Raw genomic sequence first — 13,657 nt, 5'->3', positions numbered from 1 at the left:
TTCACTTCCTAGTATGGTAAAAAGTCTCATTACATGAGATGTCTTGGGGACTAAAAGGAGACCAGAGATTACAGATGTTTGCATCATACAGTGTTTTGGGAAAAGCCTTTGAATCCTTGAATTTAAATGGAATTAGACTGGGCAGGTAATAATTGAAGACATTGCATCACTTGATTACCAGGTTTAATGCATTATTAGAGTCTCATTGACCCTCTCTAACAATGTTTGTGTGTCTGTACTAAGGAAACATGATTAGTATTAAGGCACTATGATTAAATGGAAGACATCGGTAACTGTGCTACTTAAAGGTAATTTTTTAATATCTATATCCTATGACTCTACAAAGCCTTCATCCACTCAGTTTCCCATTAAATGTATGGCATACCTTCATTCAGGTGATGAACAGATCCTTCCAAGTCCACAAACAATTCCTGCTGTGCAGAAAAGCGATGTGCACAGCGCCACATACAACCTCTCGTTCACAGTTCGGGTTCACCAGCCTAAACTGGTAAGATTTCTGACATCATCCTTCAATATTCGAATGGCAGTAGAACATGTATTTTCTATTACCCTGCCCTCCCCTACTTCCACCTTCTTCTAATTCTGTCTGTGATGTGCTTCAGCTGGCTGGAATTGATGGCTACCCCTGCACTTGCCTGATGAGGCTTGCAGTGGTCACAGACCACAGGTCCTGCCACCCTGCATCGCTGGGAGCTGCAGCTGCCCTTCCCAGCCCTGCCTGGGCCACAGACCCAAGGTTTCCTTGATGTGGAGATTAGTTTGGTGAAAAGCACAAGTCTGCTGGCATGCATTTTGCTCCTGAGACAGTCAGGACAGAGAAAAAGCATGCACCCGGAGAGCTGGGAAACAACAGGACACAATATCCTCATTACCTATTCTCCAGATCACCTCAGATGTTTTAACTCAAAACAGAGGAAGGTAAGGTTTCCCTTCCCCCAGCTCATGAATTTGGGTTTTCTTCAGGGGTGTGGGACTGGGTGGTTGTGTTTTGTTGTTTTGGGTTTTTTTCGAATGGAAGAATGAAGCAGATAATAGTGTCTGAGGCTCAGAGGCACAAGTTTCTAGGGCCCACTTCACTTAGCTTGTAATGATTTTATTCATTACTTGTCTGACATAACGCAAAGAGCCTTGGGAACTGAATCTTAAGTTATGATTAGTGCACTAAATATTGGACAAGCTTTCTTTCAAATGTTAGTAAGTCATTTGGGGATAATGCTTAGTTTTGGAAAGAAGATATCCATTTACCCCCACCCAAATCTTGTGAGGTTGATTTTAATCAATGTAGAACTGTTTAAAGAAGTATTTAATAAATGACAGTCACATTCCTAGAAAGGTGTGCACCAAAATACATTCACTTTTTCAAGTTTAGGATTTCAAACACTCATTAAATGTTTTTAGAGATAAAAAAGACACGGTGAAAAGAGCTGGCTATAAATACAAAAATCACCAGTATAAACATAAGTCAGCAAGAGCCATAAAGACAGGTAGTGTAAAAATACATTATTGATTGCTGTAGTCCAAAATAGTATTAATTTTCTATTAATTCCTCTTGGGAAAAACAATTCTAATAACCTTTCATGAAAGGGCTTATGAAATACAATACAGTATATTCATCTTCGCTGACTATAGCGAGATTGAATGGAGACACCAAGCTGAGCAGAGAAAGAGACAAAGTGTTTATCTGTGTCAGTTCTTCAATGCAATCAGAGTAAGAAATTCTCTTTTTAATACCAAGAACAGTCATTTATAGCTTCAGAACCATCTATTTTGCTGGAGAACCACTGAATCATCACCAGCTCGTCTAACTACTGCACAGTACTATTCCAGTGAGGAAATCACAAGTAAGGGCAGATAGCAGCATGGAGCTGTAGTTGCCTTAAGCCAGGCACAGCAGAGTATGGAAACTACATGATCCACACCCATAACTTTGGAAGGACTCTTAAAATACACAGGCTGTAATTCAGTGTAACAGTTAAGATGGAAGAGGAAATGGGCACCTTAAAATTAAAGGAAGACAAGTAAAAGCCATCCTCACATTAAACCAGTTTCAAAAGTATGGGTGTCTTTCTTTTTACAGTGGGTCTAAAAAAAAGGAAGATGCAAGCAGCACCTGTTAGGCAGTTTTTCTAAAGCCTGTCTTTTTTAGGAATTTATATAATAGGCTGAAACCACATAAATACTGGCCAAACACTATTTCAAAAGGACTTGATGCTTTGTCAGCTTCATATAAATGAGCTTAAAGTTTATTTTTATAGACTATAATTTAGATAGCAGCTAATCAGTACAAGCTCTTTTTTGGTACAAAGATGGTACGCATTTCTTCTACCCACTCTTTCCCCCCCCCCCCCCCCCCCCAGTTCTTCCTCCCAAAAAATAACTGATTTCAGGTTCAAAAAATATCATGGAGACCTGCCTGAGCCTTATTACAAATAGTAACAAACTTTGCATGAAATTGGTAGCAATTATAGATTATATAAGAGTGAGAAGGAAATAATCATTTTTTTAACCCACATAAAAAGCTTTCCACACAGGAAAGCAACATATTTTTGGTATCCTACTTGTGATCTTTTGGGATTTTAAGAGAAGACTTTTCAGCTTCATTACTCCAATGCTCCATATCACTATGGGCTAAAAACCTATAATTTAGGTACTAAAAGTAGGAAATATTAGTCCGTAGAATTATGTTTTTCTCTGAAAAATCTCCCATTCAGAAAAAAAAAAAAATTAGGAACTTCAAAAATTGCATTAAAGAAATAAATCTATTGATTCCTCCTACAGATGCAGCCTGATAACCAGGAATAAACAAATATTTAAGAACATAAATTAAAAAGTCGTGGCTTAAAATTCTGTAATGCCTCTGCTCTCTCTAATAGGTTGAAAATTACTACAATCCATGCATACCCCTTATATGCAACATGGAGGCTGAAGAGACTACATCAACAAGAATGTCCAGGAGAGTCAGAAAATGCACGGAATTCTCTACCTTCTCAGAAACAAGACAGGAAAAGCACAATTCAGAGCACCTAAGCTAAGCAGGAGCTAAGCTGCCAACTTGGGTGTCAGGAATCACCTCTCTGAAGGCACTCACTTCTCTCTAAAACCACAGAGGGGATGAAGTCTGCTGGCGCTAATATGCCCCAATTAGGCCTACCGACAAATAAAAAAACACTGCAGAAGATACACAGAAATGCTGCAGTGGCTTAAGTGCTAAAGTTAAGTAGGGAGACTATCCAGTAAAAGCAGAGCTCAAAATAGAACATAGATGGGAAGAATTTGGCTGTGAGGTAGGAGATGTTTTTAGAAGATGACAGACAGAAACAGAGGAAATGTCAGGGCTGGGGAATCAAGTCTCTCAGCAAGGCAAAGATCGATGTTATCATCAAGAGGATATGAGTTCCAGTTAATTCACCAACCTGAGAGCAATTCCTAGCATATGGTCTTGAAAGGAGAAGTTAATGGCACTGTGGTGGCTAGCCAATGAGACAAACTGGTTTAGAGAACCAGGGAATGGTTTAGAGATTCACGTGCTAATGGGACAAAATGGTTTAGAGAACCAGAGAATGGAGAAGTGATGGCAGAACTGCACAGCAAGTCATCTTAGGGGAGAATGTGGCAGTGCAAATCAAGCAAAACAGTTAACAGTATGATGGAGGAGGACTCAAGGAGGTGGATTCAGGAGAGGAGTGATTCAGGCAGAGACACAGGCACACATTTGTAAAGCTGCAAGAGTGACAGGCTGCTCAGAAGCAAACACAAGAAAATGAGATGCCTGGGGAAGCTGTGACAAGTAAAGGGAGAGAGAGGAGACAAAAGGACCTGGGAAGAGATCATCAGAAAAGCTTTATAAAAGTATTACTTGTCAAGAAAAACGATGTTTGTCAAGTCTCTGGAAAAAAAAACAAAAGTTTTCCCAGTGCTGTTTCCCCCGTTTTGGATTTAGGCAGAAGAGTTTTAAGGCTGTTAAGACTTCGCTGTACTCAACCGTGCTCCCTCACAGCGTTAAGGCCTCCTCCACTGACGCAGGTGTCTGAAGTGCCATGTGGACCTCTGCAGGTTTCAGTCTGGAAAAAAGCCCCCATCACATCTTGACCAGTGTAATTTTCTGATGTGAACCTATCACTGTCTTAAAGTTCACGTCTGACTGGCAGGAACCCGAGTAGGGTGCTAAACCATACAACTCTATTCTCAGAGGCTTCAAAAGTCATCCGCTGAATCAAGACTTCCTTGTTCAGAGGACTAAACATTTACCATCGTGCAAAAAATTCTTCCATCAAAGCAAGTGCTACTTAATGTAAAGTATTTAAGGTTTGCTTAGCCTCTTTAATTCAATAAAGGCAATGATAATTAATAAAGGCAAAGCAATGCCATGCAAGTTTCCACCGCTTCACCAACCACAGATCAGAAACTCCCAGCCTGTCATCAAGCAACACTCAAAGGTTTGGCTACTGAAGCTGCAATACAGAGCTATGCAAATCCTCCATGATTCCCAAGCATGCTATAGCTCAGTTACATGTTGAGCTTGGATGCTGTTTTGGGCCACCCGTCCCTGAAACTCCCGGGCTTTAGGATGATGACAGAAATACTCCTTTATAGTCACTGCAACTTTCTCCCAGTGTTGTATTGCCAGTTGGCCCCAGCACCATTTTTTTGAATTGTGTGGCACTAACAGAAAAGCCAACAGGAAGAAAAATACCAGTAACTCCAGAACTGCTGTGCTGAGCCTCCACAGAATATTTTACTGCATAGGCTGCAGGCCTGGAAAGGTACAGTGGCAGATTTGGCCTCTAATACTGCAGAAGCCACACATCCACAGAAAAAGAAAAAGTGGCACTGCAAAGTTTAAGCCTCCTATGATACTCTGTTATCAACACCCTGAAATTTATAACACAGCTGCCTGAAGCAGTTACCTTTTATTGTTCTCTTCAGGTCCACACACTGCTTTTTGTACTTTAAGGAAGAGCTACCAAGTACAGGCTCTTCATGAGGGGATGGATGACAAATACTAGAGGAAGGGTGTCGTGGTTTAGGTCTGATTAGCAGCCAACCACAAGGGAGCAGCTCTCTCCCTTTCCCTCCAGCAATGAGAAGGGACAGAGAGCCAGGCTTGGGGTGCAAGACAGGACTGGGATGGGGAAAAATCCCCCTTTTATGATCACGAGCAAAAGGCAGACTCGTTAGGGGAAGAAAAAAAGAACATGCATTTATTACAGACACTAACAACACATAACAGAATAGGACAGTGAGAAGCATTGCCACATCTTGAGAACACCTTCCCCCCACCCCTCCCTCCTTCCCGGGCTCAGCTCTGCTCCCGATATCTCTACCTCCTCCCACAGGGGTGCAGGGGCAGGGAATGGGGGGTGCAGTCAGCGCTGCCACTTCCTTCATGTTCGGTGAGGGGAGTGTCTGAAACTTGTTCCTCCTGCTCCATCGTGGTCCCCCTCTCACAGGAGACAGTCCTCCACAAACTTTCTCCGACATGAGTTCCTCCCATGGGCCGCAGCGTTCCCCACACTGCTCCGTCATGGGTCACTAACTTCCTCCGACTGGATTCTCTCCCATGGCTGCAGCCCTTCCCGAGCTGCTCCGGCGTGGGACTCCCCCGCATGCTGCAATCCTCCCAGTGCTGAATTACAGCAGTGGGGCTGCCTTTTCCCATGAGACCCCAGCCTTCTTCGGGCACAGAACCTTGATCAGATGAGCAGGAGCAACAGGCCATAAATCAATGTCTGCTCCACCGTAGATCTCCATGGGTGGCAGGGGGGGGCCGCCCTGCCGTCTCACCACAGGATACAGGGGGGTCTCTGCTCCGGCACACCTCCCCCCTCCTTTCTTCCTCCGTTCCTCCACTGACCTTGGTGTTCATGCAGCTGCAGCAACTCCTCCTCACAAGTCCGACTGCCCGTCACCACGTCCCTTCTTAAATACGTTATCGCAGAGGCGCAGCCGATTGACTCAATTTTCCAAACAGAAGTGGAGCTGACGTGGAGCTGGGGGAGCTTCGAGAAGCTTCTCACAGGGGGCCGCCCCGATAGCCCCCTCCCCTGCCACCAAAAAACTCCACCACTCACTCAACCCAGGACAAAGGGATAACTAACAGGACTGTTTCTTTACATCTTGGAAGTTTCGGGGACTGCTCATAGTCCTTTTTCCCCAGCAATCTTACTCATCAGTTTTCTCACAGTACAAAAAGCGGTAGAGGAAGGTGGGGAATAGGTAGACAGATAGAGACCAGTATTATGTTATTCCAGTCTCGGCCTAGTTTGTGAAAACTAAAGGCAGTAACAGCTCAGGTACAAGACAAATCTGGTTTAGATGCAGCTTTGTGGAGAATAAAGCACAAGTCAGAATGAAAAACTGTCTTTAGCTCACATAACCCTCAACATACCCCAGTTTGTGTACAAAAGCAGGCCAGCCCTAGTTTTTCAAAATAGCCCAAAATTAATCCCAGCAAGACACGAGCCACTGGATAGCATCCTCAGCATTCAGTTTGAGAGAGCACTGAGAGCAGCTGGTGAAGAGCAGGATGACTCTAAGCTAATCTGTAAACTGCTATCAAGTCCCAGAGTGCTCTTACTATCATCTGCAAGCACAAAAATGAGACAATTCAGGAAACTACTGTTACTCCTTTTTCTCTCCCCTCAGTCTCTCAAGCCTGAGAGCTAACAACCCCGATAAGAAAAAGACAAAAACATTTTTCAGGTAAGTAATTAAAGTGGTATGTCTTATTTTAGACAGAGGTTACACAGTTAGATATCCAAAGAGTATTCAATCTCCCAGAAAAAATTTATCATGTTGCCAGTTTGAGCAAACAAAATATATTTTTGCAGCATACAGACTGACATACGGGTGCTAAAGAAGGGTGAGACTTGCACTCTTGAGTCTGATTAAAAGGTAATGTCTCACTCATGCAGACATGCACCACAATCAAGCACTTACCTTTATTTGCAGGTGAAAACACTAAATCAATCAGCTAGTTTGTTAGTCATTTTGCTCTATTTTGCCAAGTCTATCTGCTTTGTCACCCTTCAAATTATTAAAATGGAGCTGCCACAAAATCATTCAGAGCTAATTACCTACTTGAAAAACATGCCTAACAGGCAGGTGTAATTTTTAAAAGTCAAGGCAGGAACAGTTTTCTCCTGGCATTCTTTGAAGCAATGTAAAATTTGTGCCAAAGAAGTAACTCTTGTATTTACAAGAAATCCTTTAATGTATTTATTGACGAAATGTCACATAGAACATGAAGCTACACAGACTACAAAACTTGCATCCCTTTAGATTAAGTTCAGCAAATACATTAAGATGACAATACAGATGTACAGACCTACCCATCTTAATGCACAGGTCCATGTTCATCCACATCTGGCTTATTGCTGCACTGAAAGACTGAAAATCAAACCAAGAAAAGGTATGTTTGCAAAGAAAATTAAGGCAGAGAACCACCTTAGGATGAAACTACCAGGAGAAGCATTGCATTGACAAGATACACCCTCTGTCATTGTGTAGTCCCAAGGCTGGGGCAGGGTTATAAGTTTTAAAGCAGCTGTGGACCTATATAACATATCAGGCATTATAAACTGTGTGATATTCAATGTCTTCAGTGAATGCCCAATTGTAAGACTAGGCGAAAGTCTCAGGTCTGACTTCTAAAACTAAGTAACCATCACTGCAAATCTCTGCTCTTTCATGATTAACAGAGGGAGGTTTGAAGGCACGAAACACGAAAGTTCAAGTGCTGGAGACCAATTAGAAGGACCTCCACTTTAGGATTATTTAAAACCTCATCAATATTTACACCTAGCTTGAATAGTGAGTTTTGACCACCGGCAGCAAGGCAGCTGCACCCAAGCCAGCTTCCAGTTGCTTGGACTGGAATACTGCAGAAATATTTAGCCCAGGTTCAGTAGCAGAAAGGAGAATCCATGTTGCCACAAAACACAACCAAATATTCTGTTACTTTTGAAAGGAAAGAGAGGAAATGCAGAAGAGTGGACACAGAGTGCCTGCCACAGGCAGCTGCTAGCTATCCTTCATGAACTCACAGGAGACCCAGGAAACCTGCAGCTCCAGCATTTCAGCCATGGGACCAGAACCACCAATGAGCCCAGTGAAAGACCATGACTTCTACTTGTCTGTTGTGAATTCCTTCAACAAGGCCATGATGTCTGAAACAGGCTTGCATCTTGAGACATGAGAAAGAACTCCTAACACTGCAGCTTGCTCTTCACATGAAATTGCACATGATAACTGAAACAGGCATATAAAGAGTCACGCCTGCAGTATGTCAGACTAGGGCCTGACCACAGAAATACGTTCTTTTTAAACTCCAGCAACCAAATAAAAGTAAGGCTTAGTTCAGTGTAGTAACATTGTAGTATTACCCTGTGTATGAGGCAGAGTGAATTGCAGCTTATTCTTTCCAAACATGTGATGCCTTTTAAAAGACTAGTAAGATTAAGGGAGTGATCAAGAATATCAAATGTCAAAGAGCTGACACTAGTACTTTCTATCCAACCCAAATATTATTCTATAAAAACAACACTTTTAAAACATTTGTGGGTTCTTTGTTGTTGGTTGGTTGGGGTTTTTTTTAAAGGAATATTGGTTAGAATCAAAATCGCATTAACACAATCTTAGACACATGAGGAGCAGTGATACAAAAGACATAAATGCCATTCTTTGGCTCCGCAGACCTGCCTGTCACAATCAGGTATTCTACATTTATGGCTATCAAGATCAGGATCAAAGTACTGAAGTTTAACAAGTTGTAACACATCAGCTGCACCACAGCAAACACAAAGCAAAGTCACTTAGCTGAACCTCACTCCACTGTGAACTACGCAGATACATAACCTTACATCTGCAGCAAGCTAAGAATACGCCTGCAAAAGATATATGCTGGCCTATTAAACGTCAGTAACAGGATAAGGAGTCTGGTCCTCCAGTCTCTGACCCGAATAGACAAAATCAGCCCAAATAATACATCTTTGACAGGTTAGATTGTTAGCAGACCAAGGGCTGCTGAAACCAGGAAGGAAAAACACCTTTTGACATATCAGACCGTCCCTGTGAAAGACTGTTGCATGGTGATTACGAATATAACAGTAACACATGAAAAGAAGTCAGGAGATAAGTCAGTCAAGGCTAAAAATTGAGACCTACTACTCAGAGGTTTTCTTAGTAAAATTGTGATTGTTGTTCACTTCCACTAATCCACTACTAACACCAGGATGTCAAGATGACAGCTGTATCAGTAAGGCAGAAAATTTCCCAATTAATAGTTCTGCAGACATATCAGTCATTTGGGCTTCTCAAATGGTTACATTAAGTAATTTTCCTATGCAAAAAATTAGTAGATACTCTAATAAGAATCCAACCAAGTACTGTGCTGACTTTTAACATTATTTTAGGCAGTCTATACTGGACACCACCATAAATTTTCTGTACTTCATAAATTCTAGTAATGTTTTTTTGGCTCTTGGCAATGAATTTTTGCTTTTTCTTTTCCACAGCCATGGAAAAAGTGAGATGGTTCCCCCCACAAGGACAGTACCAATGTAAGACTTCCCTCTAAAAAGACACAGGCATCCCCTGTGCATTGCTATATCGCAGGGTGCTCTCTATTCAATTACTCCTGCCCTCTGAGTCTACAGCCATACATCCATCCATAAGCAAACTCACCTCCGCTTCTCCCTCCAGTGACTCCTTTCAATCTGTTGTTGAAAAATGCTCAAGGACAAACTGGTCTTCTCTATGGCTATAGGTAACGTCTTTAACAGAAGTTACTTAAAACATTGACTCTGGTCAGATAACTCCTTATTATGCAAGTAACTTCACTGATGTCAATAAAACTTACTCAGCCCAAGAAAAGCACTAATGCTTGACTTTAAGCTTTTTTAATATGTAGGACTGTGTGACACACAGGAAGAATTCCATTTCCCAAGGCAGAAGTTTCATGCCTCTGAGCACAGCTGACAAACCGAGAAGAGAAATCCAATATGAGTTATCAATCATAAGTGTCTCAAGTGTCTTGTGCTAATTTTTCCTCTTTAGAAAACAGCTAGGAAGCACTAATCAATAACTATATGTAACTCTGAATTGCTTCACTTTGTGTATGGCCGAAAAACTCCATGTAGCAGTGCATAAAAAACAAAATGCCAGAGAATCTGTGGGGAGACAATGCACATGAAAAGTAGGGATGTGAAAAGCCTAACGCATCTGTGATCTACAGTTCTGGGGTTTTTTTGACTGATATAAGCAAAAGTGACAGCAAAACTGGAGATCCTCTACTGTAAAATGTAGACTACTTCAGAAATCCTTCTTAGCAACTGTTTCCCTGTTTCATCTTTAATACAGCAAAACTACTTTAAATGTGTTAGTGGCACAAATTAAAAGCATTAAGAAAACAAAAAGTATTTAACTTTGCAGAGACCTCAAGTTCATCTGACTGTATCCGCTGACTTCAGATAGCAATCCCCAAGTCCCATCTGAAATCTGTCAGTGCTTTGAACCTCAGCTTGCACCCGTTATCCCCATGACCCTCCATCAGAAAGAATGCATGCCAGTATATATCATATAATTTTTCACCTCTTTGCTACAAGGCTTTCTAACATGCCTACCTGTAGAGGCCCAAGCAAGTTGGTTCAAGACAGACTGGGGCTGGTTTCACCAGTAAAACCTGCAGAAAAAACAATCTGAGTCAGTCCTTCACTCCCACCCTACTTCCAAGAGCAGGCTCACATCCCTCAAAGTGCAGACAACTGGGTTGAAGCTCAGACAAATAAATACAAGTGCACTTACAGCCTTTACAAAAACAGTAATACTGATGCAAACAAGCACATCCTGTTTCAGCTGGTTTCCAAAAGTTACCTAAAAAACTCTTAACTTCGCTTAAATCACATTTAACTACCAGCCTTGTATTTTGCCTTCCAATTAATCATTTATCCATCCCAAAGGTCTGCAAGTAGAAAGGAGACACTGAAGCTAAAGCAGGGCTTTTCTACTCCCCAAAGAAGCAACATGCAGTCACCTCAACTCTCACATGCAAGAACTAAACCTTTCAGACTTTGTTGATGAACCAGAACATGATGCCATTTTGGTTTTTTAAAAAAAAAAAACAACAAACCTTTTTTCATCTAAAATCAAAGAGCTACAAGTTCTAGCAATATTTCTGTTTTCTATGCATTGCTTGTTATCTTTGCTGATGTTTGCTTGTCCTATTTCAAACTTCTTGGGTTTTACATTCCAGGACAGAATAACAATTCAATTAAAAATTACTTTCTGTGGTCCACTATGAGATTTTTTTTTTCATTTATGCACACTGTAAGAGAACATTACACCTTTTTTTTTTGTTTTTTTTTTTTTTTATAATTGTGAATGACACATCCTCTGTCTGTTCACATGATTAATTACAAATTATCTCCCTTCTCCTCTTACAAAATGAAAATCCTGCACTAGAACACTGTACTTAAAATAAACAGCACAATGGGTATAAACAAGTACTATGACTTTACATCATTAATAGCTATGGAGTTCTAAACACACACTCCAAGGGTCAGAATGTTCACTGTATATTTTCTTTCGATAGCATGTGTTTAGAGGCAGAAATGTAAGGCTCCAGGACCGTCACTTAACACTAAAAGGTGGCCTTTTTCTGTACAACAGATCACATCTGCCTCCACCTAAAACTACAGCAAGTGTTGATCATGAGACTTTCAGGTTCAATTGCCTGTAACCAGAAGCAGTACAAACCACAGTAGGAAGTCAGTTAATGAACTAGCAACAAAATGTAACAATTGCTACCAAAACAAAATTATGAGGCTGCTTAAGGTAACAGTACTGCTCTCTTTCTGCATGACTTGTTTTCTCCTGCTACAATGCTTTTTTCATCTCTAGTCTCTAAGATTTTCACAGAAGTAAAGGTTTGATCCAACATCCAGTGATGTCAGAGGAAGAGACAAATCAGACCATAAAGAGAGGAAAATATCCAGGTTATAAAAGGTCTGTTCTGGCCTATTTAGTGTCTGGCTTTAGCAAGTTTTAATGATGCCAAGAAGAGCCAAGAACAAAGACTCCCTGAGCTGGAGACTTGGCAGGTATGATAAGCAAAAATGAGGATGGGTTTTGTGTGGTCTTCATTCCCTGTGTACTTATCATCATGAAGTCCGTTCACACAGTGACCTGTTTATGCTCCTGCAACAAAACAGAACTGGAAATTCTTTTTTAAAAAAGGGGGGAAAAAAAAAATGGAAAATATTACATCTCTTTATCTTGTCTTCTGTTACCTGCAAAAGTTTCTAGTTTGTTGTCCCTACTGACCTGAATACATGCCCTGTACAGCCACAAAGCCAAATTTAGGAGTTTGTGTGTATATGTAAGTTACATGCATATGTAATCGGCATATTTGTAAATGTTTCTCACCCACAGATGTGTATACAGACACCTGTTTCTGAGCAGAAAGCCATCTACCGTTGTCTCCTTTATTTGCTCTCTCTGTGCCTATGGCCAAAAAAATAACAAATGTACGTTCCCAAAATTTATCTTAAGCAAATCTGTCATTATTAGGTCAAGTTCAAAGAGGAAAGCAGCCAACGGGTCAGAAGAACAAAACCCATAATATTTTGATTGGCTTTTTCATAGTTCTTGGAGAGTTCTTGAATAACACACTGCAAAAGAGACAGCTACCAATTGTTTTTGGTTTCACTGAAATTAAAATCCAATTTAAAGGGTAGCAACAATTCTGTCCAGCAAACAATTTCTCATAATAATTTACTGTTACAAATTGTCTCCTTTTTTTTATACTTCATTTTCCTCGAGCGGTAAAAACCCACTCATTTTAATTTCTCATGCATTAAGAAAATTCTCTGTCTTAAGGCCTCCATCCACATGCATGGGAAAGAACACATACCTTCTTCCAAAGCAAGATCATTATTGATTGCACTGTAACAATCAGCAACTGCCACACACTTCACATCCCTCTGTAAATCCAAACTGACATTCAAAGCGTACCTATCAAATTCAAGATCCCAGCCTCGTTCAACTGTCCAAAAAGAAACAGCTCACTGAAAAAGCACCCGGCATAACAACCTAAGAAACCCACAGTCCATACGCAACACAAGTTCACACACTCGTGCTGCACGTGTTAAGAACTGGAACGAAGGGAAACGCTGGACACTTGGCCCGGTGCCACAGCGCTTTCTTCACCAGGCTGACGGGTCTCCTCCTGCACTGCAGCGGGTCCCAGGCTGGGTTCTGTCCACTGGTGGCCGCTCACCCCTGCTATCAGCGATCACTTTGCACAAAACCAGAGGCAGTAAAGGAGAGGAAAGCACTGCAGATTCTAATACAGGTGGTGACTTGCACCGAAAAAATCAACAAAACCACCCCAAAACCTAAAAGACTACGATGTCCGTGCTTATACATTTTCTTGGGTGATTCTAAAAAGACTGGAACTCTCACCAGTCAAGAACCACATGTAGCCTTTTATGTCACCCTCCTACGAGCCATATCGCATTTTTTCCCTCATGATGCAAGCAGCCATAAATAGATGTGGGAATCAAAAAATATTAAAATTCGTTTTGTGGGATTTGTATTCTTTACTTAAAAAGGGAGGAAGGAGGAGAGGAGGAGGAGG

The 13,657-nt window shown here is 41.2% G+C and overlaps 1 protein-coding gene across 21 annotated transcripts in view; it reads right to left on the bottom strand.

Moving 5' to 3' along the window:
- INPP4A (inositol polyphosphate-4-phosphatase type I A) overlaps nt 1–13,657 on the bottom strand; it is a 133,994-nt gene that overhangs the window by 102,478 nt on the left and 17,859 nt on the right. For 18 of the 21 annotated variants that reach the window (XM_042788173.1, XM_042788181.1, XM_042788175.1 and 15 more), the window contains exon 2: nt 10,644–10,702. The exons of the other annotated variants lie outside the window; for them this stretch is intronic. The gene's annotated coding sequence lies outside the window, so the exon portion shown is untranslated. The remainder of the gene's footprint in view (nt 1–10,643; nt 10,703–13,657) is intronic. 21 annotated transcript variants of the gene reach the window in all.

This window comes from Tyto alba, unplaced genomic scaffold, assembly GCF_018691265.1.
Source record: "Tyto alba isolate M040663 unplaced genomic scaffold, T.alba_DEE_v4.0 Super-Scaffold_14, whole genome shotgun sequence".
Classification (NCBI taxonomy): domain Eukaryota; kingdom Metazoa; phylum Chordata; class Aves; order Strigiformes; family Tytonidae; genus Tyto; species Tyto alba.
The sequence above is the reverse complement of the archived record's forward strand: the minus strand, read 5'-3'. Positions and strand labels throughout refer to the sequence as shown.